Source organism: Chiloscyllium punctatum, chromosome 28 (assembly GCF_047496795.1).
Source record: "Chiloscyllium punctatum isolate Juve2018m chromosome 28, sChiPun1.3, whole genome shotgun sequence".
NCBI classification, from domain to species: domain Eukaryota; kingdom Metazoa; phylum Chordata; class Chondrichthyes; order Orectolobiformes; family Hemiscylliidae; genus Chiloscyllium; species Chiloscyllium punctatum.
The window spans coordinates 63,331,917-63,356,887 of NC_092766.1; the positions used below are offsets into that span (position 1 = coordinate 63,331,917).

Below are 24,971 nucleotides of genomic sequence, written 5' to 3' on the forward strand. Positions count from 1 at the left end.
GATTTATGCAATGCGGAGGTGTGCATAATCCTACATTCTGGGAGGGTAGCTGCTCCTGGTTTACAGATGAATGCATGGGTGATCACTGCACAGGTCGCTGTGCTGGTCAGACTATCTAGTTGAGGTTTACAGATAATACAATGATGTGGTTTGTGCAGCTCCCAATGTTGGATGGATATTTGTTTCAGATTTAGACATTAGTGCCCTGTTGTGTTCTGCACAGCTCTCAGTGCTGGACAGATATCTTGTCCGGGGTTATAGATCAATGCACTGCTGTGGTCTGCACAGCTCCCTGTCCTGGACAGATATCTAGTCCGAGTTTATATATCAATGCACTGCTGTGGTTTACACAGCTCCCCGTACTGGACAGATATCTAGTCCGAATTTATATATCAATGCACTGCTGTGGTTTACACAGCTCCCCGTACTGGACAGATATCTAGTCCGGGTTTATAGATCAATGCACTGCTGTGGTCTGCACAGCTCCCCGTCCTGGACAGATATCTTGTCCGGGGTTATAGATCAATGCACTGCTGTGGTCTGCACAGCTCCCTGTCCTGGACAGATATCTAGTCCGAGTTTATATATCAATGCACTGCTGTGGTTTACACAGCTCCCCGTACTGGACAGATATCTAGTCCGAGTTTATATATCAATGCACTGCTGTGGTTTACACAGCTCCCTGTACTGGACAGATAGCCGGTTGCTGAAGAAGGGCTTATGCCTGAAACGTCGATTCTCCTGTTCCTTGGCTGCTGCCTGACCTGCTGTGCTTTTCCAGCAACACATATTCAGCTCTGGACAGATATCTAGTCCGGGTTTATAGATCAATGCACTGCTGTGGTCTGCACAGCTCCCCGTCCTGGACAGATATCTAGTCCGGGTTTATAGATCAATGCACTGCTGGGGTCTGCACAGCTCCCCGTCCTGGACAGATATCTAGTCCGGGTTTATAGATCAATGCACTGCTGGGGTCTGCACAGCTCCCCGTCCTGGACAGATATCTAGTCTGGGTTTATATATCAATGCACTGCTGTGGTCTGCACAGCTCCCCGTCCTGGACAGATATCTAGTCCGGGTTTATAGATCAATGCACTGCTGTGGTCTGCGTTGCTTCCCATGCTGAATACTCGCTGAAGGAACACCGCAATCCAGGCAGCATCAGGAGGTATAGAATTTGATGTTTCAGGTGTAGCCCTCCTTCAGGATCCTTACAGAATGGTTACACCTCCTGATGGTGTCAGAATTGCTGTGTTCTCACAGCTTCCTGCCTGTCTACTTTGGACTGCAGCATCTGCAGCTTTTCTCTCTCTATCACAGCTTCCAAAACTGGACAGATGTCGAGCCTGCGTTTGAAGATAAGTGCCCTGACATGATCTGTGTGCAGTGTTCCCCTCTGGACAGATTGCTGGATTGTATTGACCAGTGAAATGGATGAATCTGGACAGATTGCTGGGTTGTACTGAGCAGTACACTGGCTTGTTCTGTACAGTGTTCCACGGTGAACAGATATCTCCCTCTGGGTGTATGGTGTCTGGGCTGGTTCTGTGAGGTGGATTGAGAATGTGGTATATCTAACCATTTCAGCTGGTCTGGGAATGCCTTTAGTTCCCATTCCTGTGATTGGACCCTCCGTCACTCACCCCATTAATGTTACAGTGTGTCCAGGCACAGTACATCATGTTGGTGGGGTGGGGAGGGGGGAAAGGTCATGGACAGGTCAAGGGGTTACCTGGAACGTTCTGTCCCTGACATTCTATAACTGACATTCCCCGGAACGTTCTGTCCCTGACATTCTATAACTGCCATTTCCTGGAACGTTCTGTCCCTGACATTCTATAACTGACATTCCCCGGAACGTTCTGTCCCTGACATTCTATAACTGACATTCCCCGGAACGTTCTGTACCCGACATTCTATAACTGACATTCCCCGGAACGTTCTGTCCCTGACATTCTATAACTGACATTCCCCGGAACGTTCTGTACCCGACATTCTATAACTGACATTTCCCGGAACGTTCTGTCCCTGACATTCTATAACTGTCATTCCCCGGAACGTTCTGTACCCGACATTCTATAACTGACATTCCCCGGAACGTTCTGTCCCTGACATTCTATAACTGACATTCCCCGGAACGTTCTGTACCCGACATTCTATAACTGACATTCCCCGGAACGTTCTGTCCCTGACATTCTATAACTGACATTCCCCGGAACGTTCTGTCCCTGACATTCTATAACTGACATTCCCCGGAACGTTCTGTACCCGACATTCTATAACTGACATTCCCCGGAACGTTCTGTCCCTGACATTCTATAACTGACATTCCCCGGAACGTTCTGTACCCGACATTCTATAACTGACATTCCCCGGAACGTTCTGTACCCGACATTCTATAACTGACATTCCCCGGAACGTTCTGACCCTGACATTCTATAACTGACATTCCCCGGAACGTTCTGACCCCGACATTCTATTCCTGACATTCCCCGGAACGTTCTGTCCCTGACATTGTTTGTGAACGGCCGGACGTCAGTGAATTGAACAAACGATAAGATCCCGAGGGAAGAGATCCCGTTCCAGGGAGAAGGAGACACTGTTCCGAAGGCCCCTCAGGCAGTTAAAGGGGTGAATACGTTTTCCCTGCGTTTACATTTCTCCCCGACACAGGATCGACCACAATTTAGACCAAAATACAGAAATTCCCAAACTCCGTTTGTCTTCAGGAAACTGGGAGAGAATCCTTCAGGACAGCAACGTTTCCACCCTCCGTATTAGGAACTGGGAAGGAGTGACCTGTATCTGCTCTCGAGTGATCGAGTGTGTGGGAATGTTCTAGAAACCATCTGTCTTTATGGATGTGTCTCTGTGTGTTTGGGGAGGGAGGGTTTCTTGTGGTTTATGTCACATTTTTGGTCAGTAATTCCGACCTTCCCATTTGTTATTTCAGCTCCAATTATTTTAATAAATCCCTGAATACAGGGACACATTTGAAAATCTCACTGTGTCCCCGATCAAACGGGTCCCTTTGCCTCCAGGCTGATGGATAATGGGTTTGTTTTCCTTCCTCACAGTTAACGTAGTGACCATCTACGTCCTGCTTTATAAAGATTGTGGATTGTCTCCATGTGTCAGACGTTACCTGGGGGCCATGGCAGCGGCGGATCTCCTGGTCATTATCCTCGACCTGATCCTGAGACACATTCCCATTGTTTATGAGGAACAGTTTTATTTCCTGATGGACTCCGTCCCCGTGTGTAATATCCACGCCGTCCTGCTTTATGCAGCCACTGACTGCTCTGTCTGGTTCACCGTCACTTTCACCTTTGATCGGTTTGTGGCCATTTGTTGCCAGAAGCTGAAAAGTAAATATTGCAGTGAGAAAACGGCGGCTGTGGTTCTGGGAGCAGTGACTGTGCTGAGCTGTTTAAAGAACATTCCCTGGTATTTTATGCTCACGGCTCGGTATTGGCTGATGAACGCCCCCTGGTTTTGTGATGTAACAGTCGCTGTTCTATCCTCCATTGTCTGGGTCACAATCGAGTCCCTCCACCACATTCTAACTCCGTGTGTCCCATTTCTCCTGATTCTGCTGCTCAATGTTCTCACCGTCAGACACATTTTAGTGACCAGCAGAGCCCGCAGGAGACTCCGCGCTCACACCAATGGGGACGCTCAGTCTGACACTGAAATGAGAAACCGAAAAAAATCCATCATTTTACTGTTTGTGATCTCGGCCAATTTCATCCTCTTATGGTCAATGATAATGCTGTTTTCTATATGGACCCGGATGTGGTGGATTGGGTATCGGTCTGTGTATCTCGATCTCTTTGTGCAGGAATTGGGCTTCATGCTGCAGCTCCTCAGTTGCTGCACAAACACCGCGATTTATGCCGTGACCCAGACTAAGTTCAGGCAGCAGCTGAAGAATGTGCTGAAATATCCCTTCACACAAATCCATCCATCCATCAAATTCCCTCATTAATCAATCCATCCGGGATTTTCTCATTTCAGTTCAGTGTTTCAGCGATGGAGCAGCCTGTCGCTATGGTAACAGACTGAGGGTAGCGCTGGTTTGTCCATCCTTATCCCACAAGAGGGTTACAGGGAAACATTTCAATGTTTCTCACAACTCTGGGGCCAGTGAGAAAAGGCACCATCCCACTGACTGGATCCATCACTTCCATTTGTAACCAATAAAAATGTTGATTAAATCGTGCCGAGCAGCAGAGTGACCGATGTTGTTGTGTGTCTTTGTGTTGGAGAAGCTGAGCTGGAGAGAGACAGACCCAGCCCCAAGTCCTGGTCCTCAGGGAAGGGGAGGGCACCGCGCCCTGAGCTCAGGACCTGGGTTTAACTCCCTCTGATCCCCCCCACTCCAACCTGACCTCCACATTTCCTGTCATGAGTGGGACAGGATTTCAGTTGTTTAATGGGGACTACCCCCCTCCCCAATCTCTGGATCTGAGGGAGAGGGACGCGTCAGGGAGAGAGATTACATCAGAGAGGGAGGGGGTGCCGGAGGGAAAGAGATTTAGTCAGAGAGAAACAGAGGGAGGTGGGGAGAAAGAGAGACTGAGGTAGGGGGATCGAGAGTGAGAGAAGTGGAGAGAGAGTGAAGGAGCAGGGAGAGACAGAGAGAGCGAGAGGCAAGGGAGAGCTAAGGTGAGGAAGAGAGAGAGAGAAATAGGGGAGGACATAATGAGAGAAGGGTCAGAGAGTGGGGGACAGAGAGAGGAGGACAGAGAGAGAGGGGGACAGAGAGAGAGGGGGACAAAGAGCCGGGGAACAGAGAGTGGGGGCTGAGAGTGGGGGACAGAGAGAGGGAGACAGAGAGAGAGGGGGAACAGAGAGATTGGGACAAAGAGAGGGAGAACAGAGAGAGGGGGACACAGAGAGAGGGGGAACAGAGAGAGGGGGACAAAGAGATGGGGAACAGAGAGGGGGGGACTGAGAGTGGGGGACAGAGAGAGGGGGACAGAGACTGGGGGACGGAGATAGTGGGGGACAGTGAGTGGGGGATGGAGAGACTGGGGGACAGAGGGGGGTCAGAGAGTGGGGGATGGAGAGAGTGGGGACGGGGGGCGGACGGGGGGACAGAGAGGGAGTTGACAAAGAGAGGAGGGAGTGAATGGGGGACACAGAGAGAGGGGGAAAGTGAGATGAGGACAGAGAGAGGGGGACAGAGTGAAGGGGACAAAGAGAGGGGGACAGAGAGAAAGGGGGGACAAAGAGAACGGGACAGAGAGAGGGCAACAGAGGGAGGGGGACAGAGAGAGGCAGATAGAAAGAGGGGGACAGAGAGGGGGACAGAGAGGGATGACAGGGAGTGGGGGACAGAGAGAGGGGAACAGAGAGAGAGGGAAAGAGAGGGGGGTCAGAGAGAGTGGGGAGACAGAAAGAGGGGGGTACATAGAGGGGGCTGAGAACGAGAAGGCGGGACGGGGGTGGGGAACAGAGAGGGAGGTCAGAGAGAGGGGGGAGAGAGATGGGATGGGCGGAGAGGGGAGGGACGAAGCTGGGAGGGACAGAGATGGGGGCAGAGAGAGGGGGAACAGAGAGAGTGGGGACAGGGAGAAGGGGGACAGAGAGTGAAGGGGACAGAGAAACCGGGGGACAGAGAAATCGGGGGACAGAGAGAGGGGGGCAGATAGAGGGGGGGCAGAGAGAGGGGTAAAGAGAGACGGGGACAGAGGGGGCGGACTGAGAGCAGGGGGACAGAGAGAAGGGGGACAGAGAGAAGGGGGACAGAGAGAGAGGGGGACCGAGAGAGGGGGACAGAGCGCGGGAGATACAGAGAGGGGGGAGGACAGGGATAGAGAGGGGGAATGAGAGAGGGGGACAGAAAGAAGGAGGGATAGAGAGAGGGGGACAGAGAGAGAGGAGGACAGAGAGAGAGGGAGGACAGAGAGAGGTGGTACAGGGAGAAGGGGAGACAGAGAGAAGGAGCAGAGAGAGTGGGGACAGTAAGAGAGGGGAGACAGAGAGACGGGGGCGCAGTAGAGGGGGGACAGGGGAATGGAGAGAGGTGGGACAGAGAGTGGGGGAAAGAGAGAAGGGGACAGAGGGGGTGGACTGAGAGCGGTGGAACAGAGAGAAGGAGGGGCAGAGAGAGAGGGGACCGAGAGAGGGGGACAGAGAGCGGGAGAGACAAGAGAGAGTTGGGGGGACAGAGAGAGTGGGGACAGAGAGAGGAGGACAGAGAGAGGGGGGCAGAGAGCGGGGTGACTGGGGGGGAAGAGAAAGGGGGACAGAGAGAGGAGGGAACAGAGGGAGAGGGGGTCAGAGAGAGGGGGGCAGAGGGGGAAGAGAGAGGGGTGACAGAAAGAGCGTGGGGACAGAGAGAGATTGGGGACAGACAGAGGGGATTCCAGAGAGAGGGGAGAAAGAGAGAGAGGGGGGATGGAGAGAGAGAGAGGGGGACAGAGAGAAGGGGGACAGAGAGGGGGCGGTCAGAGTGAGAGAGGGGGTCAGAGAGAGAAGGGGACAGAGAGAGAGAGGGGGACAAGAGAGTGGGGACAAGAGAGTGGGGGGAGAGAGAGGGTTGAGTGATAGGGGAGAGAGAGGGGGTAGTGAGAGGGGGAAGAGAGAGAGGGGACAGAGAGGGGAACAGAGAGAGAGGGTGGACAGAGAGATGGGGACAGAGGGAGAGGGAGGGACAGAGTGAGAGTGTGACAGAGAGATTGGGGACAGAGTGAAGGGTGACAGAGCTGGGGGGACAGAGAGAGGAGGACAGAGAGAGAGTGGGGACAGAGAGAGAGGGGATATTGAGAGAGGGGGACAGGGAGATGGGGGCGAAGAGAGAGGGGGACAGAAAAAGGCGGCAGTGAGAGCGGTGGAAAGAAAGAGGAGGAAAGAGAGACGGGGACAGAGGGGACGGACAGAGAGAGTGGGTACAGAGGGGGTGGGACAGAGAGAGGGGGGACAGAGAGGGAGGGAACAGAGAGAGGGGGACAAGAGAGTGGGGGGAGTGAGGTAGGGGACAGATGGGGAGAGAGAGGGGTGTATAGAGAGGGGTCAGAGAGTGGGGGACAGAGAGAGGGGGACAGAGAGAGGGGGACAGAGAGAGGGGTATAAAGAGAGGGGGAACAGAGAGAGGGGGACAGACGGTGGGGGACAGAGAGTGGAGGACAGAGAGAGGGGGGACAGAGAGAGGGGGTCAGAGAGAGGGGGACAAAGAGAGGGGGAACAGAGAGAGTAGGGTAGAGAGTGGGGGACAGACAGAGGGGGACAGAGAGTGGGGGACAGACAGAGGGGGACAGAGAGAGGAGGACAGAGAGAGGGGGGACAGAGAGTGGGGGAGCGAGAGAGCGGGGGACAGAGGGGGGGACGAGGGAGAGAGTGGGGGACAGAGGGGGTAACGGGTAGACAGAGAGGGAGGTGACAGAGAGAGGAGGGAGTGAGAGGGGAACACAGAGACGGAGGGGCAGAGAGCGCGTGGGGACAGAGAGGGGGATAGCGAGAGAGGCGGACAGAGAGAGGGTGACAGAGAGATGAGGACAGAGAGAACAGGAGAGAGAGGGTGACAGAGAGAGGGGGACAGAGAGGGGGACAGAGATAGAGGGACAGAGAGAGAGGGGGTACAGAGAGAGGGGGACAAAGAGAGGGGGACGGAGAGAGGGAGACAGAGAGTGGGGAACAGAGAGAGGGGGACAGAAAGCGGGGGACAGAGAGTGGGGGACAAAGAGTCGGGGACAGAGAGTGGGGGATGGAGAAAGTGGGGGACAGAGAGAGGGGGACAGAGAGTGGGGGATGGAGAGAGTGGGGGACAGAGGGGGGACGGGGGTCAGAGAGGGTGGTAATAGAGAGAGGACGGAGTGAGAGGGGGACACAGAGAGAGGGGTACAGAGAGAGGGGGACAGAGAGGGGGACAGAGAGAGGGGGACAGAGACAGCGGGATAGAGAGAGGGGGTGCCAGAGAGACTGAGGGGACAGAGAGAGGGGGTACATAGAGAGGGCTGGGACTGAGAAAGCGGGAAGGGGGGGCAGAGAGGGGGGTCAGAGAGAGAGGGGGACAGAGAGAGAGGGGGACAGAGAGAGAGGGGGACAGAGAGAACGTGAGAGAGAGGGGGACAGAGAGGGGGGGAGAGAGAGTGGGGGACAGAGAGTGGGGGACAGAGAGTGGGGGCTGGAGAGAGTGGAGGACAAAGAGAGGGGGACAGAGAGTGGGGAATGGAGAAAGTGGGGGACAGAGGGCGGGACGGGGGAACAGAGAGGGAGGTAATAGAGAGAGGACGGAGTGAGATGGGGACAGAGAGGGGGACAGAGAGAGAGGGGGACAGAGAGAGAGGGATGGAGAGAGGGGGGGACAGAGAGAGTGAGGAGACAGAGAGAGGGGGTACATAGAGATGGCTGAGACCGAGAAGGCGAGAAGGGGAGTGACAGAGAGGGGGGACAGAGAGAGGGTGACAGAGAGGGGAGGGACGGAGAAGGGGGACAGAAATGGGGGCAGAGAGAGGGGGGAACAGAGAGAGTGGGGACAGAGAGAAGGGTGACAGAGAGTGAAGGGGACAGAGACGTGGGACGGGGGGGACAGATGGGGGGCAGAGAGAGGGGTAAAGAGAGGGGGGACAGAGAGAGGGAGGGACAGAGAGGGGGGACAGAAAGAGAGGGGGGACAGAGAGAGTGTGGTCAGAGTCAGGGGGACAGAGTGAGAGGGACCGAGAGAGGGACAGAGGGAGGGGGACAGAGAGAGGGCTGGGACCGAGAAGCGGGGGACAGAGAGGGGGACTGAGAGAGGGGGACAGAGAGAGGGGTGGGGAAGAGAGAGGGGGACAGAGAGAGAGGGAGACAGAGAGGGAGGGAGGACAGAGAGTGGTGGTACAGAGAGAGGGGGGACAGAGAGGGGGGAAGATGGGGTGTACAGGGTGAAGGTGGGACAGGGAGAGGGGGCAGAGAGAGTGGGGACAGTAAGAGATGGGAGACAGAGAGACGGGGATGCAGTAGAGGGACGGACAGGGGGACAGAGAGGGAGGGACAGAGAGAGGGGGAAAGAGAGAAGGGGACAGAGGGGGCAGACTGAGAGTGGGGGGACAGAGAGAAGGAGGGGCAGAGAGAGAGTGAACCGAGAGAGGGGGACAGAGAGCGGGAGAGACAGAGAGAGGTCGGGGTACAGAGAGAGTGGGGGTCACAGAGAGAGGGAGGCAGAGGGGGCAGAGAGAGGGGAACAGGGGTGTACAGAGAGAGGGGGGACAGATAGGGAGGGGGGACAGAGAGAGGGGGGACAAAGAGAGACGGGGACAGAGAGAGTGGGGACAGAGACAGAGAAACAAAGAGAGGGAGACAGAGAGAGGGGGACAGAGAGAGGGGGTGCCAGAGAGAGGGGAGAATGAGAGTGAGGGGGGAAGGAGAGAGAGAGAGGGGGACAGAGAGAGGGAGGGGCAAAGAAAGAGGGGAGAGAGGGAAGGGGGTCAGAGAGGGGGCGGTCAGAGAGAGATGGGGGATCAGAGAGAGAGGGGGAGAGAGAGAAAGTGGGACAAGAGAGTGGGGGGAGAAAGAGGGTGGAGTGACTGGGGAGAGAGAGGGGTAGAGAGAGGGGGAAGAGAGGGGGACAGAGAGAGGGGTGCACAGAGTGGGGGGACAGAGAGAGGGGAACAGAGAGAGAGGGTTGGACAGAGAGATGGGAACAGAGGGAAGGGAGGGACAGAGTGAGAGGGTGACAGAGAGAGTGGGGACAGGGAGGAGGGTGACAGAGCGGGGGGTACAGAGAGAGGGGGGCTATTGAGAGGGGGGGACAGAGAGATGGGGGCAAAGAGAGAGGGGGATAAAAAGAGGGGGGCAGAGAGAGCGGGTAAACAAAGAGGAGGAAAGAGAGAGGGGGACAGAGGGGACGAACCGAGAAAGGGTGGGACAGAGAGAGGGTGGGACAGAGAGAGAGGCACAGAGAGAGAGAGGGGGACACAGAGAGGGGGGCAAGAGAGAGGAGAGAGACGGGGGAGACAGTGGTTGAGAGAGGGGGGAGACAGACGGTGGGGGGGTAGCGACGAGGGGAGAGAGAGGAGGGGAGAGAGTGGGGAGAGAGAGAGGGGAAGACAGAGGGGGGAGAGAGGGCCAACAGAGAGGAGGGTAGAGAGAGGAGGGGAGAGAGGAGGGGAGAGAGGAGGGGAGAGAGAGGGGAGAGAGGGGGAGAGAGGGGGGTGAGAGAGGAGGGGAGAGAGTGGGCTGAGAGCGGGGGAGATGGGCAGGGAGAGAGATGGGGAGAGTGAGGGGGTGAGTGAGGGAGGGATTGAGAGAGGGAAGGGGGAGACACTGGGGTAAGTGATTGGGGTAAGAGAGCAGCGTAAGTGACCGGGGAGCGAGAGAGGGGAGGGAGAGAGGGGAGGGAGAAAGAGAGGGGAAGGAGAGAGACGAGAGAGAGTGGGGTGAAAAAGTGGGGAGATGGAGAGAGGGGAGGTGGAGAGAGGGGAGAAAGAGAGGGGTGGAAAGCGAGGGGAGAGAGAGAAAGGGTAGAGAAACAAGGGTATAGAGCGAGGGAGAGAGAGAGACAGAGGGGGTAGAGAGAGTGGAAGAGAGAGAGAGGGGAGAGAGAGGGTAGAGAGAGAGAGGGGGGCGAGAGAGGTCGGAGAGTGGGAGGGGGAGGGGGGTGAGAGAGGGGGGAGAGAGATGGTGTGAGAGAGGGGGTGAGAGAGGGGATGAGAGAGGGGGTGAGAGAGGGGGTGAGAGATGGCAGAGAGAGGGGGTGAGAGAGAGGGGAGAGAGTGGAGACGAGTGGGGGCGAGATTGGGGGCGAGAGAGGGCGTGAGAAGGGGCTAGGGAGGGGGCGAGAGTGGGAGCAAGAGTGGGGGGCAAGAGAGGGAGCGAGAGTGGGGGCGAGAGAGAGGGGGAGAGAGGGGGTAGAGAGAGAGTTGGGGAAAGAGGCGGAGGGGGGAGAGAGAAGGGAGAGAGAGGCTAGAGAGAGGGGGAGAGAGTGTGGAGGAGAGAGTGGGGGAGAGAGTGGAGGAGAGAGAGGGGGTGAGAGAGAGGAGAGAGAGGGGCAAGAGAGGAGGGAAGAGAGAAGGAGAGAGAATGGGAGGAGAGAGAAAGGGTGATAGAGAGAGGTGAGAAGGAGAGGCGAGAGAGGGGGAGAGGGGGAGAGAGAGGGTGTGAGAGAGAGGGTGTGAGAGAGGGGGAGAGAGAGAGGGGGAGAGTGGGGGTTGTGAAAAGGGGAAAGACAGGGGGGTGTGGAGAAAGAAGGGGGCGGAGAAAGAAGGGGGCAGAGAAAGGGGGAGAGAAAGAGGGGGAGTGAGATTGGGGGAGACAGTGGGGAAAGAGTGGGAAAGAGAGAGGGGGAGAGTGAGATGGTGAGAGAGGGAGGGGGAAGAGGGGTGGAGAGAGGGGGGAGTGAGAGAGGGGAGAGAGATGGTGTGAGAGTGGGTGAAGAGAGTGCGGGAGACAGTGGGGAAAGAGAGTGGGGAGGGAGAGGAGAAAGAGTGAGCATGAGAGGCAGGGATTGAGAGAGGGAGAGAGAGGAGAGATTTAGGCGACAGAGTGGGAGAGAGAGTTAGTGAAGAGAGAAAGGGAGAGAGAGATTGGGGGTCGAGAGAGGGGGTGAGCAGGGTAGAGAGAGAGGGGAGAGGGAGGGAGAGAGAAGGGGAGGCGGAGAGAGGGGGAGAGTGGGGGACAGAGAGAAGAGAGTGGTGGACAGAGGGAGGGTGACAGAGGGAGGGGGACAGAGAGTGGAGGGAGAGAGAGGGGGAGAGAGGGGGGAGAGAGGGAGGGGTAGAGAGAGTGTGGGGACAGAGTGGGGGAGAGAGTGGGGAGAGAGAGTGCAGAGAGAGAGTGCAGAGAGAGAGAGTGAGGGTGAGAGTGGGGGAGGGTGATGTTTAGGGAGGGAGGGAGTGAGAGAGAGGGGAGAGATTTAGGTGACAGATTGGGGGAGAGTTAGTGAAGAGAGAGGGAGAGAGAGAGAGAGTGAGGTGTAGACAGAGAGAGTGGGTGAAAGAGAGAGGAGTAGAGAGAGGGGGTGAGAGCGACGGTAGAGAGAAGGCGAGAGAGGAGGGGAGAGGGGGAGAGAGGGGTTAGAGGGGTGAGAGGAGTGTGGAGAGCGGGGGAAGAAAGAGAGGAGGCAGAGAGAGAGAGATAGAGAGGGGGAAGAGATACGGGGAGGGCAAGAGAGAGGCGGAGATAGCGGGGGAAGAGAGGGGGGAGAGAGGGGGAGAGAGGGGGAGAGGGGGGAGAGAGGGGGGAGAGAGTGGGAGGGAGAGGAAGGTGCGAGGGAGGGTGAGAGAGGGGGGACAGAAAGAGGTTGAGAGCGGGAGGAGAGAGAGGGGAGAGAGATGGGGAGAGAGTGGGGGAGAGAGAGAGGAGAGTGAGAGGGGGAGACTGACGTGGCGAGAGACGGGGAGGAAGAGGAAGGTGCGAGGGAGGGTGAGAGAGGGGGTACAGAAAGAGGTTCAGAGTGGGGGGTGAGAGAGGGGAGAAAGAGGGGGAGAGAGTGGGGGAAGAGACAGTGGGAAGAGAGAGGGGGAGCGAGACGGGGAGAGCGATGGGGAGAGAGGGGGTAGAGATGGGGCAAGAGAGGGGGAGGGAGAGGAAGGTGCGAGGAAGGGGGAGGAGGGGACAGAAAGGGGGTGAGAGCGAGGGAAGAGACAGGGGAGAGTTGTGGGAAGAGAGTGGGGGAGAGGGGGGAGACAGAGGGGGAGAGAGAGGGCGAGAGTGACGGGGAGAGCGACTGGGAGAGCGACGGGGACGGGTGAGAGACGGGGAGAGAGAGGGGGGCGGAGAGGAAGGGGGCGAGGGAGGTGGAGAGAGGGGGACAGAAAGGGGGGTGAGAGAGGGGAAGAGAGCGCAGGGAGAGAGAGGGGAGAGTGAGAGGGAGGGAGTGAGAGAGGGAGTGAGAAGGGAGAGATTTAGGCGACAGAGTTAGTGAAGAGCGAGAGGGGGAGAGAGTTTGAGGGGTAGAGAAACAGGGTGAGCGGGGTAGAGAGAGATGGGACAGAGAGAGGAGGTGAGAGAGTGGGGTAGAAAGAGGGGAGAGGGAGGGGAGAGGGAGAGAGGGTGAGAGTGGGGGAGAGAGAGGGGAGAGTTGGGGGAAAGAGAGGAGAGAGAGGCGGACAGAGAGAGGGGAAGAGGGATGGGGACAGAGAGTGGAGGGAGAGAGAAGGGGAGAGAGAGATGGGGAGAGAAGGAGGGGAGACAGATTGTGGGGAGAGAGTGAGGGAGATATTGGGGAGAGAGAGTGGGGAGAAACAGTGTGGGGAGAGAGTGGGGGTGAGAGTGGGGGAGGAAGAGAGGAGGAGAGGGAGGGTGGAGTGAGGGGGAGGGGAGAGAGGTGTTAGAGGGGGGAGAGTGCGGGAGAGAGAGGGGAGAGTCGGGGGAGAGAAAAGGAGAGAGAGGGTAACAGAGGGAGGTGGCCAGAGAGAGGGGGACAGAGTGAGAGGGACAGAGAATCGAGAGAGAGAAAGAGGGGGAGATAGAGAGGGGCGAGAGAGGGTGAGCGGGGTAGAGAGAGATGGGATAGAGAGAGAAGGTGAGAGAGTGGGGTAGAGAGAGGGGAGAGGGAGTGGAAGAGGGAGAGTGGGGAGAGTGGGGGAGAGAGAGGGAAGAGTGGGGGAGAGAGAGGAGAGAGAGGCGGACAGAGGGACGGGGAAGAGGGAGGGGGTCAGAGAGTGGAGGGAGAGAGGGAGAGAGTTTGGAGAGAGAGTGGGGAGAGACAGTGGGGGGAGAGAGTGGTGGAGAGAGTGGTGGAGGGAGAGGGTTAGGGAGGGAGGGAGTGAGAGAGAGGGGAGAGAGTTAGGTGACAGAGTGGGGGAGAGAGTTAGTGAAGAGAGAGGGGAGAGAGAGAGTGAGGGGTAGAGAGAGGGGGTGCGAGTGAGAGGTGCCGAGAGAGGGGTTGAGAGAGACCGTAGAGAGAAGGGGAGAGAGGAGGGGAGGGGGAGAGAGAGGGGGAAGAGAGAGAGGCGGCAGAGAGAGACAGAGAGGGGGAAGAGAGACAGAGAGAGAGAAGAGAGACAGGGAGCGGGAGAGAGGGGGAGGAGGAGGGAGTGAGAGAAGACGGGAGAGAGGGGGCAGAAAGGGGGGGAGAAAGTGGGGGAAGAGAGATGGGGAGAGTGTTGGCGTGTGTGAGGGGGTGAGAGAGAGAGGGAGAGAGACAGGGGAGAGAGTGGGTGGGAGAGAGAGGGGGAGAGAGAATGGGAGAGAGATGGGGAGAGGGGGAGAGACGGGGAGAGTGACGGGGAGAGATGGGGAGGGGGGGAGAAAGTGGGGGAAGAGAGATGGGGAGAGTGTGGGGGTGAGTGTGGGGGGAGGGAGGGAGAGAGGGGGCAGTGAGCGGGAGGAGAAAGTGGGGAAGAGAGATGGGGAGAGTGTGGGGGTGTGTGAGGGGGGTGAGAGAGAGAGGGACAGAGAGACGGGAGAGTGTGGGTGGGAGAGAGGGTGGGGGAGAGAGAAGGGGAGAGAGGGGGGAGAGGGGGAGAGACGGGGAGAGAGAGGGGAGGAAGAGGAAGGGGCGAGGGAGGTGGAGAGAGGGGGATAGAAAGGGGGTGAGAGAGGGGGGACAGAGCAGGCGGAGAGAGGAGAGAGAGATGGGGAGAGAGATGGGGAAAGAGATGGGGAGAGTGAGAGGGAGAGAGAGGGGAGAAAGGGCGCACGAGAGGGGTCGTGAAAAACGGGCAAAGGGGCGAGATGGGGTGAGAGAGAGGGGAGAAAGAGCGGAGAGAGAGAGGGAGAGAGTGAGGGTGCGAGAGAGAGGAGTAGAGAGAGGGGGAGAGGGAAGGAATAGAGAGAGGGCGAGAGACGGGGAGAGAGACAGGGAGAGATTGTGGAGAGACAGGGGGAGAGCGAGAGGTGTCGAGAGAAGGGACAAGAGAGAGGGCGAGAGTGGGTGGCGAGAGAGTGGGGCAAGACAGGGGGGTGAGAGAGGGGGCGAGAGAGGGGAATGAGAGAGCGGGGGCGAGAGAGGGGGAGAGGGGGAGAGAGAGGTGGAGAGAGAGGTGGCTGAGAGAGAGAGAGTGTGGAGAGAAAGGGGGAAGAGTGAGCGGGAGAGTGAGAGGGAGAGAGAGGGCAGGGATAAAGGGGGGGAGAGAGGGTAAGGGTGAGACAGGGGAGAGGGGGCGTGAGAGCGGGGGTGAGAGAGCGGAGGTGAGAGAGCGGGGAATGAGAGAGAGGCGGGCAGAGAGTGGGGGAGAGAGAGGGGGAGAGAGAGGGGGCAGAGAGGGGGAGAGGGGGAGAGAGAGGTGGAGAGAGAGAGGGAAAGAGAGGGGAGAGAGAGGGGGAGAGACTGGAGAGGGAGACGAAGGGGGCGAGGGAGGTTGAGGTGGGACAGAAAGGGGGTGAGAGAGTGGCAAGAGAGCGTGGGGAGAGAGGGGGGAGAGAGATGGGGAGAGTGATGGGGAAAGAGATGGCGAGAGTGAGAGGGAGAGAAAGGGGAGAGAGGGAGCACGAGAGGGATTGAGAGAGGCGGGCGAGGGGGATGAGAGCGGGTGAGAGAGAGGGGAGAGAGAGGGGAGAGAGAGGGGGAGTGAGAGGATGCAAGAGAGAGGGGTAGAGAGAGGGGAGAGAGAGGGGGCGAAAGAGGGGGCGAGACAGAGGGTGAGAAGGGGCAGTGAGAGAGAGTGTGGAGAAAAAGTGGGGAAGAGAGAGCAGGGAGAGAGGGGAGAGAGACAGGAGAGATAGGGGGCAGAGAGAGAGAGAGAGACTGCGTGGAGAGAAAGGAGGAAGAGAGTGTGGGAGAGTGAGAGCGAGAGAGAGGGGGAGCGATAGTGTGGGAGAGACAGGGCGAGAGAGAGAAAGAAAGGGTGAGAGAGGGGAGAGAGGGAGGTGAGAGAGACGGACTGAGGGAGCAGTGGTAAGAGAGCGGGGTGTTAGAGAGAGGGGGGAGAGAGACGGGTAGAGCGACGGGGAGAGCGACGGGGAGAGGGGGGAGAGACGGGGAGAGAGAGTTGGAAGGAGACAAAGGGGGCGAGGGAGGTGGAGAGAGGGGGAAAGAAAGGGGTGAGAGTGTGGGAGAGAGAGGGGAGAGAGAGGGGAGAGTGAAAGGGTGAGAGAGGTAGGGAGTGATAGACGGAGAGAGAGAGAGAGGCGAGAGATTTAGGTGACAGAGTTAGTGAAGAGCGAGGGGGGAGAGAGAGTTTGAGGGGTAGAGAGAGGGTGAGCGGGGTAGAGAGAGATCTCATAGAGACAGGGGATGAGAGAGTGGGGTAGAGAGAGGGGAGAGGGAGGGGGAGAGATAGGGAGAGGAGAGAGGGGTTAGAGGGGTGAGAGTGGGGGACAGAGAGGGGCGAGTCGGGGGGGGAGAGAGGGGGAGAGAGGGGGGAGAGCGAAGGGGAGTGGGGAGAGACGGAGGGAGAGAGAGGGGGAGGGAGATAAAGGGAGCGAGGGACCGGGTTAGAGAGGGGGCAGAAAGTGCGAGTGAGTGCGGGGAGAGAGAGGGGAGAGAGATGGGGAGAGAGATGGGGAGAGTGAGAGTGCCAAATGAGAGGCGGGCGAGAGGTGGTGAGAGAGGGGGAGAGAGAGAGGGGCGAGGGGTGAGAGAGACAATGCGAGAGAGAGGGGTAGAGAGAGCGGGGAGAGAGAGAAGGGTAGAGAGGGTGGCGAGTGAGGGGGCGAGATGGGGATGAGAAAGCGGGCGAGAGGGGGGAGAGAGAGGGGGGAGAGAGAGGTTGATAACGAGGGGGAGAGAGAGTGGGGAGAGAGAGGGGAGAGGGGGCAGAAAGAGAGAGTATGTGGAGAGAAAGGGGGAAGATAGAGCGGGAGAGTGAGCGGGGAGAGAGAGAGGGGGAGAGATAGAGAGAGAGTGTGTGGTGGGGGGGAAAGAGGGGGGAGGGGGTGAGAGAGAGGGGGAGAATGAGACAGGACGAGAGAGTGTGGGTGAGAGCGTGGGGGCTAGATTTGTGGGTGAGAGAGGATGGCGCGACAGAGTGGGGGAGAGAGAAGGGACGAGATGGGGGAGACAGTGGGGAAGAGACTGGAGGAGAGAATGGGGGAGTGAGTGGAGGGAGAGAGTGTGGGGAGAGAGTGTGGGAGAAAGGGTAGAGAATGAGGGAGAAAGTGGGGGATAGAGTGGGGCAGAGTGAGAGGGTGAGAAAAGGAGGGGATGAGAGAGGCAGAGAGAGGGGAGAAGGTTCGGTGGCAGAGTGGGGATAGAGTTAGTGAAGTGAAAGGGGGAGACAGAGTGAGGGGGTATAGAGAGAGGGGGTAGAGAGAGGGTGAAGCGCGGGGAGAGCGAGGGAGTGAGAGGGAATGAGAGTGGGAGGGAGAGTGAGCTGACCGAGTGAGGGGAGAGAGGGAAGGGCAGTAAGAGAGGGGCTCGAGAGATGGGTGTGAGAGAGGGAGAGAGGGAGGGGAGAGAAGGGAGGGGAGATAACAAGGGGAAGTGAGGGGGAGAGAGAGAGAGGAGAAAGAGAGGGAGAGAAAGGGAGTGGGGAGGGAGAGGGGGTGAGAGAGAGAGGGGGAGAGAGAGAGACAGGAGACAGAGGGGAGAGAGAGGGGACTGAGAGGGGGGAGACAAAGAGGGGGAGAGAGAGAGGGTGCAGAGCGAGAGGTAGAGAGAGTGGGGCGAGAGATTGGGGCGAGAGAGGGGGAAAGAGAGAGGGGGAGAGGGAGGGGAAAGAGTGAGGGGGAGAGAGGGGCGAGAGGGGAGAAAGGGGGAAGAGGTGGCGAGAGAGGGATGAGAGAGCTTGTAGAGAGGGGAAAGTCAGAGAGCTTGGGAGAGTGGAGAGAGAGAGGGGGAGATGGAGAGAGGGGGGACAAAGAATGGGAGAGAGAAGATGGAGAGGGGAGAGATAGAGGGGATATAGACAGAGAGAGAGAAAGGGTTGAGAGAGAGGGTAGAGAAGTTGAGTAGTGAAAAGGATAAAAAGAGAGGCGGAGAGAAGTGGGGTGAGAGAGAGGGCGAGAGAGGGGGACAGAGGGAGTGGGAGAGAGAGAAGGGGAGAGAGGGAGGGGGAGACAGGAGGGCAGAGAGAATGGGGGAGAGCGAGTAAGGGACAGTGAGTGGGTAGAGAGAGAGACAGACGGAGAGAGAAAGGGGGAGAGAGAGAGGAGGAGGGGGGAGTGAGGTGAGAGAAAGGTGAGAGAGAGGGGAGAGAGAGAGGGGAGAGAGAGGGGACGAGGGAGGTGGGCGAGAGCGGGAAGAGAGAGAGGTAGGAGAGAGAGAGAAGTGGGGGGAGAGACAATGGTGGGGAGAGAGAGATGTAGGCGAGAGAGAGAGGTGAGGGTGAGAGAGGTGGGGGAAAAGAGACAGGGGAAGAGAGAGGAGGAAAGAGACAGAGGGGAAGAGAGGGAAGGGCAGAGAGAAGGAGGGCGAAAGAGGGGAGTAGGGCCAACGGAGAGGGGTCAAGGGAGAGGGCGGAGAGAGGAGGGGGAGAGAGAGGGGGAGAGAGGGGAGAGAGGAGGGGGAGAGAGGGATGGAGAGAGAGGGGGAGAGGGGGAGAGAGAGATGGGGAGACAGAGGGGGGGAGAGAGAGCGGGAAGAGAGACAGGAGAGAGAGAGGAGGCAAGGTAGAGGGAGAGAGAGAGGTGAGTGAAACGGGCAGAGAGAGAGGGAGAAAGAGAGGGGAAGGGAGAGGGGGAGAGCGAGCGAGAAAGCGAGGGGCAAGAGAGGGTGACGAGCGAGAGGGGAGACAGAGAGGGTGTGACAGAGAGAGGGGATGGAGAGGGGGAGAAAGAGAGGTGAGGGGGGAGAGAGGGGGGAGATAGAGTGGGGGAGTGAGTGGGGGGATTGAGTGGGGGGAGTGTGGGGAGAGGGGGAGAGGGGGGTAAAGAGTGGGGGAGAGAGAGAGGGAAGGAGTGAGTGGGGGAGGGGGAGGGGGAGTGAGGTTACAGAGTGAGGGGGTCAAAAGAGGGGGCGAGCGAGGGGGGACAGGAAGGGGAGAGAGGGAGGGGGAGAGAGGGAGGGGGAGAGACAAGGAGTGGGGAGAGAGTGGGGGAGAGAGAGGGGGAGAGAGAGAGGGAGAAAGAGAAAGGTGCGAGTGAGGCAAGAGAGGAGGCAAGAGATGGGAAAAGAGAGAGGGAGAGAGCGAGGGGGGAGCGAGAGACAAAGCGTGGGGAGAGAGGGGTGGCAGAAAGGGGAGGAAGACAGAGGGGGAAGACAGAGAGCGGGGGAGAGAGTGGGGAAGAGAGGGGGGAGATGGAGATAGAAGAGACGGAGAGAGGTGAGAGGGAAGATGGAGAGGGGAGAGAGTGGAGAGAGAGAGGAGAGAGAGACGGGGGGTAGAGAGACAGGGGTAGAGAGAGGGGAGTATTGAGAAGGATAAAGAGAGAGGGTGGAGAGAGAAGGGGGCGAGAGAGGGGGGGCAAGAGAGGGGGACAGGGGGAGTGGGAGAGAGTGAGGGAGAGAGAGTGATGGGAAAGAGGGAGTGGGAGAGAGAGGGGAGAGAGAGGGGAGAGAGAGGTGGTGAGAGAGAGAGGTGAGGGAGATAGAGAGGTAAGTGAGAGAGAGGTGGGGGAGAGAGAGGTGGGGGAAAGAAAGAGAGGGGGAAGAAAGAGCGAGGGAAGAGAGAGGGGCAGAGAGAGAGGGAAATATAAGGGGCGAGATAAGGGGGGAGAGATTGGGGGAGAGATTGGGGAGAGATCGGGGAGAGGTACCGGGAGAGATAGGGGAGAGGTACCGGGAGAGATAGGGGAGAGATAGGGGAGAGAGAAGGGGAAAGAGAAGGGGGAAAAGGAGGGGAAAGAGAAGGGGAAAAATAGGGGAGAGTGAGGGGTTAGAGAGAGATGGATTAGAGAGAGAGAACGGGACAGAAAGGGGTCGAATGCAGGTGTCGAGAGAGGGGGTCGAGAGGGGGTAGTCGACTGAGGGCTTTCGAAGGGAGCGGTTGTGAGAGGTGTGTCGAGAGAGGGGGGACAGTGAGGGGGTCGAGAGAAGGGGGCTGAGAGAGGGGGTTCGAGAGAGTGGGTCAATAGGGGAGAGTGAGGGGAGGGGGAGAGAGAGGGGTGAGAGCGTGGGGGAGAGTGATTGGGGAGAGAGAGTGGGGGGGAGAAAGGGGGCAAAGAGGGGGTAGAGATGGGGAGGAAATGAGAGAGAGTGGAGAGAGAGAGTGAAGGGTGAGAGATGGGGAGAGCGAGGTGCGAGCAAGAGAGATGGGCAAGAGAGTGGGTGAGCGAGAGACAGAGAGAGGTGCAAGTGTGAGTGAGTGAGTGAGGGGACGGAAATGAGAGAGAGTCTGAGATCGAGAGAGAGAAGGCGATAAGGGGACAAGAGAGAGAGAGAAAGATAGAAAGAGGGGGAGAGCGAGATAGGGAGAGATACAAGGTGAGCTCGAGAGAGAGGGACGTGAGTGAGAGGCACGCGAGGGGGGGAGAGAGAGAGTCAGGTGAGAGAGAGGGATGAGGTGGAGAATGAGTGAGTGGGTGAGAGAGAGTGAGTGAGGGGAAGAGAGATAGAAAGAGAAGTTGAGAGAGGGGCTGAGAGAGAGAATGAGAGTGAGAGGGTGAGAGATAGAGAGTGAGGGAATGAGAGAGGGGATCGAGAAAAAGCGACAGAGAGTCAGAGAGAGATGTCTCAGTGAGGACCAGTCCAGCAGAGGTGAAAGCAGGTCCCTCACAAGATGATGTGAATGAAGCCTAGAATATAGCTGTTCCTTACCCAGCTATGTGTCCATGTCCTGTCTTCCGGGTCTGAATACAGAAGGTCACGAACTCCTCCCTGAGCTGTTTACCTGTGAGTGATCTTACTGACTGCAGGATTCACTGAAGGCTCCAGACCTCCCTCTCCATCTCTGTCTGGCTGACCAACCGTCTTTGATGTGGTTATGGACGAGACAGGAGTTAGGAATTCGGCTGAGACAGGAACAGCCTGATGACCTACAGGAGACAGGGAAACAGACAGAATGGGAAGTTAGACTGATGCAGTGCGGGATCTGGAAAATCCCAGTCTCCATCCCTGGCCTGTGCTGCTGTGTCTCTCTGGAATGGGGAATTCCACTGGCTCAGGATCTGGAGTAGCTGCAAGTGTGAGAGACACTGACAGATGCAGCAATTCGACCCACACAGTGAGGGATACCACATGGAGAGATACTGAGTGATATCACCAGAGTGCAGGAAGGTATCAGGATCACACAATGGTCATGATGAAAGGGTTGGGATTCATGGTGCACGGGGATCAGTACTCAGTGACAGGTGAGCTACGAGTGGGACAGGTGATGGCCTCGTGCTATTCTCACCCGACTGTTCATCCAGATGTTAATGCCAGTGTCCAGTATAACCCATCTGACTGCTTAATATCCTTTTAGGAAGGAAATCTATTATAGACAGCGGGTCTGGCCGACATATGAATCCCGACCCAGAGCAATGGGGTTGACTCTCAACTGCCCCCTGAAATGATCCAGCAAGGCACTCAGCTCAAGAGCAGCTCGGGGTCGACATGCGATGCTGGCCAGCCAGAGACAGCAACATCCCATGAGTGAATTAAACACAACACGGCACGGTGGCACAGTGGTTAGCGCTGCTGCCTCACAGCGCCTGAGGCCTGGGTTCAATTCCCGCCTCAGGCGACTGACTGTGTGGAGTTTGCACGTTCTCCCCGTGTCTGCGTGGGTTTCCTCCGGGTGCTCCGGTTTCCTCCCGCAGGCCAGGTGAATTGGCCATGCTAAGTTGCCCATAGTGTTAGGTAAGGGGTAGATGTAGATGTAGATGTAGATGTAGATGTAGATGTAGATGTAGATGTAGATGTAGATGTAGATGTAGATGTAGATGTAGATGTAGGTGTAGGTGTAGGTGTAGGTGTAGGTGTAGGTGTAGGTGTAGATGTAGATGTAGGTGTAGATGTAGATGTAGATGTAGGTGTAGGTGTAGGTGTAGATGTAGGTGTAGGTGTAGATGTAGGTGTAGGTGTAGATGTAGGTGTAGGTGTAGATGTAGGTGTAGGTGTAGATGTAGATGTAGATGTATGGGTGGGTTACGCTTCGGCGGGGCGGTGTGGACTTGTTGGGCCGAAGGGCCTGTTTCCACACTGTAAGTAATCTAATCCAATCTAAAAGAAACACTGCTGGGATCAGTGTCCTGGTCAATCATGTCGGTAAGCTTATGGACAGGACTTTAAACTGACAGAGAGGATGCAGGGCCAGGGTTCAGGTGAAAGGAGCTTTCCAAATCCAAACAGAAATGGCAATGTAGATGAAGACGAACAGAAAGAGACAGAGTTTAACTGAAACTGTACATCAGTGAATTGGACTGTGACAAGATATTGTGGAAAGAGTCAATCGTAATGTTCTTTTTTGGAATGGACAACGTCTCTGCAATAAGGTGGATGGACTGTGGCACAGAGATAAATGAGGTTTAGTGGTGACAGGGTGAACAAAAGGTGGAACATGAATATTCTATTGTCCACCTCCTTGAGGGGTGACAGGGAGTGCAGGATGGGTAACCCTGACAGTAATGGGTAACAAAGGCATTACAGAGAAAGCCTTTGGCCTCAGATGATGCAGCTGAATCAGACTGAATGCAGATTCTGGGTAACACGTGGCAAAAACACAAGCAGGAGAACAGTTTAGAGGCTGCCCAACAGCATTTCATTGCTCAGCCCTGTTCCACATTCCAATGTATTCCTGTGTAATACAAAGGCACTGTGACCATTTTGGGAGACTTCAGTCTTTATATAATCTGGGACAGTCACATCGGCAAAAGGGATGTTCTCCGAACTCCTCTTTGGATGTTTCTATCAGTGTTTCTTTGAATAACACGTCGTGCAAACGGCCAGGGAGGTGACTATCTCAGATCGACCGTTCTCGGTCAGATCCACCGACGTCAAGCCGGTGTTCTTCTCTGACCACTGCCTCCTGCTGGCCGACTGTCACCTACAGGACGAACAGCGGGCGGGCAAGGGAACGTGGAAACTGAACACTAAGTTGTTGACCCCGGGAAACATCGAAGAGCTCAAGAGGGATTACGCAGGTTGGAGAACCGTGAAGCCCCTCTTTGAATCTCCAGCGGACTGGTGGGAAACGGTAAAAGGGAACATCAAGAGGTTCTTTATCCTCAAAGATGTCCAGGAGGCGAGAGAGAGGCGGGGAAAACTGTCCCAGCTCCAGGAAAGTATGCAGAACCTGCTCCTGCTGCAGACGATGGGGGTTGATGTCACGGAGGACCTCAAGGAGGTGAAGGGCCAGCAAGCCTCGCTCTTTGCCTCGGAGGCCTCCAGGATAATCTTCCGGTCCAGGGTCCGCTCGGTGGAGCAGGACGAGACGTGCTCACGTTTCTTCTTCCAGAAGGTGCACAAAGAGAGCTCCGTGCTCAGCAGCCTGAAGAAAGAAGATGGCTCGGTAACGTCATCTCAGGCTGACGTCATGAGGATCAGCAAATCCTTCTACGCCAGCCTGTATGACTCGAAGCCAACCGACAGCGCGGCCTCCCAGTCGTTCCTGTCCTCTATCACGGAGGTCCTAGACGACGGAACACGAGAGAGGCTGGACCAGCCGCTATCTCTGGATGAACTGACCAAGGCCCTCGAGTCCTTCGAAAAGAATAAAACTCCCGGAAGCGACGGCTTACCGGTCGAGGTTTATTCCGCTCTTTGGGACTTGATCGGCCAGGACCTGCTGGAGGTGTATGTCAGTATGATCCGGGCAGGTACCATGAGTGAATCCATGAGGAAAGACATCATCACCCTCGTCTACAAGCGGAAGGGGGAGAGGGAGGAAATTAGAAATTGGAGACCGATCTCACTGTTAAATGCAGACTACAAAATCTTGTCAAAGGTCATCGCCAACCGGGTCAGGTCTGCTCTGGGATCGGTGATCCACCCGGACCAAACCTGTACTGTACCGGGCAGGAAGATCTCTGAGAGTCTCGCACTCCTCAGGGATACGATCGCCTACGTGCAGGACAGGGGGGTGGACACCTGCCTCATCAGCCTGGACCAGGAGAAAGCCTTTGACAGGATATCGCATACATATATGAGGGATGTCCTCTCCAAAATGGGCTTTGGGGAGGGAATCGGAAATTGGATCAGACTGCTCTACACCAACATTGTCAGTGCAGTCTCAATCAATGGGTGGGAATCAGATAGCTTCCCTGTAAGATCTGGAGTCAGGCAGGGATGCCCCCTCTCACCCGCCTTGTTTGTGTGTTGCATAGAGCCATTTGCCGAGTCCATCAGGAAGGATGTGAGCCTGAGTGGGGTGACTATTCCTGGCAGCGGGGGCCTGCAGGTTAAGGCCTCCCTGTACATGGATGACGTCGCTGTTTTCTGCTCGGATCCGCTGTCCGTGCACAGACTCGTGTGCATCTGTGACCAGTTCGAACGGGCCTCGGGGGCCAAGGTAAACCGAGGCAAGAGCGAGGCCATGCACTTCGGGAACTGGGCCGACCAATCCTCTATCCCCTTCACCGTCAGGACTGACCACCTGAAGGTGCTGGGTATTTGGTTCGGGGGGGCTGGGGCGTGCACCAAGACCTGGGAGGAGCGGATCAGGAAGATGAGACAGAAACTAGGCAGATGGGGGCAACGGTCGCTCTCCATTGTGGGAAAAAACCTGGTCATCAGGTGTGAGGTACTCTCAGTATTGCTATATGTGGCACAGGTCTGGCCTATCCCCAGGACCTGTGCCGCCGCAGTCACCCGGGCCATCTTCCAATTCATTTGGAGATCAAAGATGGACCGGGTCCGAAGAGACTCTATGTACAAAGACCGGTGCAATGGGGGAAAAAACACACCCAATGCCACCCTCACCCTGATGGCCACCTTTGTGTGTGGCTGCATCAAGCTGTGCGTGGATCCCCGGTACGCAAACACCAAGTGTCACTACGTACTGAGGTTCTACCTGTCCCCGGTGTTGCGAAGGATGGGCCTGGCCTCGCTGCCACGGTACGCTCCGAGTAGTTGAACCGTTCCGTATCACCTGTCCTTCGTGGAGAAATTTATGAGGAAAAACACCTTTGACCACAAGTCCATCAGGAAGTGGTCAGCACATAGCGTCCTTGAGACCCTTCGGGAAAAGGAGAGGGCGGATCCTGTCGAGCGGTTCCCTGAGCAGACTGTCAAAGCCATTTGGCAGAATGCCTCATCGCCAGAACTTTCCAACAAGCACCAAGACGTGGCTTGGCTGGTGGTG

At 57.0% G+C, this 24,971-nt stretch overlaps 1 long non-coding RNA gene across 1 annotated transcript in view; it reads right to left on the minus strand.

Annotated features, from left to right (window-relative positions):
• Nucleotides 1-3,304: 3,304 nt before the first annotated feature.
• The window catches only part of LOC140453857 (uncharacterized), a 36,333-nt gene continuing 14,666 nt past the window's right edge, over nucleotides 3,305-24,971 (minus strand). The window contains exons 2-3 of the long non-coding RNA XR_011952514.1: nucleotides 20,507-20,724; nucleotides 3,305-3,361 (exon numbers count right to left, since the gene is read on the minus strand). This is a non-coding gene — a long non-coding RNA (uncharacterized lncRNA). The remainder of the gene's footprint in view (nucleotides 3,362-20,506; nucleotides 20,725-24,971) is intronic.